Here is a 2963-nt window from a genome sequence, read left to right on the forward strand (position 1 = left end):
TATCCAGACCGTACCCATGCATGAATGGGGAGAACATGCACACTCCATGGAGAAAGACCCCAGACTGGGATTCAAACCTAAAACCTTCTTGCTGCAAGGTGACAGAAACTAAAGTGCAACCTAAGTACTTGTCGGGCTTAGAGACCACAGCCACCAACAAATAGTTGGAATTTGCAAAAACATGAAACCCCTCTTAAAAACACTTATAACTGTTTAAACTATTTTAAACACAAAGTATACCTTAATTTTCATGAATAAACACTGTGTAAACAAGTTTATTATTATTGAGAAAGCTAATAGTTTTCATAATTTTCATTCCTGGGCGTACCGTCAGTCAGTGCCAATAAATGGTGCACCTGTATTGGCTGTTTCGCAAACAGCGAGTAAGGAGTAACATTATTAATAATTTCAAACTGTGAATGTTTTCATATTCATGCTTTTATTTTGAAGGTATTTTATGCAGTTTCCTCTTCCTTCTTCACGTTCTAGACCCGATTTGCATAATGGCGGAGAAGCAGTCACTGACGATGTGAGTAATGTTAGTAATCATGTGATATGAATGTGTTAATGTGAATTACCACTTCTGACGGTGCTGTTTGGCTGCCGGTGTATGTTTGTAGTCTTTAAAATGTCTCTTTGTTGTTAGTATGGGCGTGATTTAGCATAGAAGCTAACTTCGCCGTTAGCCTTGAGCCGTTAACCTTGAGCCATCAATCTTGAGCCGTTAGCCAGACATTGTTCAGGCTAAAACAGCATTTATGACAAAGGGAGTTAATACTGAGAAATAGGTTTATTTACTTACATGTTTATTTTCTGTATTTCATTTACTACAGTAGTAAATAACAGCTGTTTTTTATTGTATTCTCAGAAACTGCTCTGTTCTGTAACAGAATGCATGGGTGTAACCCCAGTTCTTCAAAAAACCTTCATAAATCGACTGATGACAACAATGAAAGAAAAAGGATTTTGAGGTTTGTAAATACAATCCATTTTAATCACTTAAAATTATATAAGGTAACAAATCAACTTTATTATAGGTGGTAAATCCTGATAACAGTACCTATTTGTGAATAGAAAAAATTGCAATAAAATAAAATCTACCCAACTATTTTGGGTCGTACGTCGTGATACTGCGCATGCGCCAGAACGTAGGTTTTTGGTTTACAATGTGCTCAAAGCGGTTCAGACACAGGACTTTAACTGCCACTTCCACTGACTATGGAGCCTCCACATCAAATTTAAGTAAAACTATTATTTACTATTTGTTTTGTGTCGCTAATATAAATGTTGACTTATTTGATGACTCACAAGAGTTTCCAGAGTGTATTATATAATGTACCATGTACGTATTTGAAGCAGAAAATTTGAATCAGTGACTACAGTTGCTCTTTTCTTTTGTTTGTGGCGGATTGTTTAAATCGTAAGGATAAATGTAACTTTAATGTAAAATAGTCGTTAAGGTCGTTAATGTAAAATAGTCGTTAAGTTGTTAAAATAGTCGTTAAGTCGTAGCACTTTGTTTCAGCCAGGAATCATTCACCAACATTCCTGTTTGACCCACTTAAAGATGCATCTGTTCTGATTCTTACTGAAGACAATTAGGGCCACTTTTTTCTCTCTCAGAATTTTGACATTAGTACTGCTTTTTCGTTATTTACTTACAGATATTCAGCAACTTCCTGGACTCCTCAAGAAGCTGTCAGCAGAGGTAAAATGATTACTGAAAAACTGTCAAGTAGAAGTACATCTGCATCATTAGAGTTATTTAATTACGCCATTTCAAGTCTCAGTACTATTTTTAGAAAATGATTTAACTAAAATAAAAGTATAAAGTAGGGCTGCAACCATTCCTTGAATGATTCGATTATCTCAATTATTAAAATTCCTCTGAAAATATATCTGCCTCGAAGTTTCATTAAATTATGTTTTACTATTTAGTGTTCCAGCCGGGTCATTATTTGCTTTGGGCAGCGCTCTCACTTCCTCCGATGAGTTGCTGGTAAGTACTAAGTGTTAGCAGCATAATGTCCAACTTTTAAGGTCAGTCTGGGAGGATTTTATTGATTTATGATAATGTCTGGGTTTTATTGTTTTCGGTGGACCAATAGGCATCCTTAAAACGACTGGCGCGATACCTGGTGTACGGCAGCTTTTCTCCTCACGGAGCTGCTGCGTGGTGGCCGGTTCAGAGCAAACGGCATGGAGGAGTCCTGCAGGTGTATTTATACAGGTGAGTTGATAGATTGAACACTGAGGTCGGCTGCACTGTAGTTGATGCTTAACGTAAGTGTAGCTTTATGGACAAACTGGAAAATAAGTTTCATATTATCCTGGTCTCAGCCAATGAGTGGCAGAGTGCATCGTGGTTCATAGCTGGTAGATGTGTTTCTGTGTGGCGAATTAAGGCGTCGAATCCGCTCGTTTACATGGACATAAAAGCTATAAATTGCTGGGCGAAGTGAGAGTTCATCTATTATATTGACTGAAGATGAATATGTGAAATAAAAGCTGGAGTATAGACATTTGTGAGCCTGCCTCTTAATTATTAAATTTGATATAATTTCAGATTTTTGTATAAACTTTCTTCAGGTTAACTTAGAAAGTGAGCTACTATTGTTACAGGTTAATTTTCTAAACTAGAAACGTAACTGGTAGGGATACCAGGGTTTCCCCCAGTGTATTATAAGCCTGGCTGCCCGCCATGCTTTACTAGCCCCGCCGCCAGGCTAAGCGTTAATTGTTTACGTTTCTAGGAAAATTAAAAGAAAAGAAAACAAAACAAAAATCTTTTCTTTTTTTTTAAGCCGGGCTACAAGCGTCTCTTTTGCTCTTAGCATTTCACTAGCAGAGCAGATTTATTCATAAATGATAGGTTTATAATAGATAGGTTTATAGTTTATGCATTTAAACCCGACAGCGCGGACCAATCACACCGCTGGCGCCTCTGCGCTTTGGCTCCGGCG

At 37.4% G+C, this 2963-nt stretch overlaps 1 long non-coding RNA gene across 2 annotated transcripts; it reads left to right on the plus strand.

Annotated features, from left to right (window-relative positions):
- Positions 1 to 438: 438 nt before the first annotated feature.
- On the plus strand, positions 439 to 2500 carry LOC106937643 (uncharacterized). 2 transcript variants are annotated; one of them, XR_001422430.1, is made up of 5 exons: positions 439 to 529; positions 869 to 971; positions 1665 to 1708; positions 1939 to 1999; positions 2109 to 2500. It is a non-coding gene; the product is annotated as an uncharacterized LOC106937643 (long non-coding RNA). The 2 variants fall into 2 exon arrangements; XR_001422431.1 differs by lacking the exons at positions 1665 to 1708; positions 1939 to 1999; positions 2109 to 2500 and adding an exon at positions 1146 to 1324.
- Positions 2501 to 2963: the final 463 nt, after the last annotated feature.

This window comes from Poecilia latipinna, unplaced genomic scaffold, assembly GCF_001443285.1.
Source record: "Poecilia latipinna isolate Pla-1442-1.1 unplaced genomic scaffold, P_latipinna-1.0 Scaffold2396, whole genome shotgun sequence".
NCBI lineage: Eukaryota > Metazoa > Chordata > Actinopteri > Cyprinodontiformes > Poeciliidae > Poecilia > Poecilia latipinna.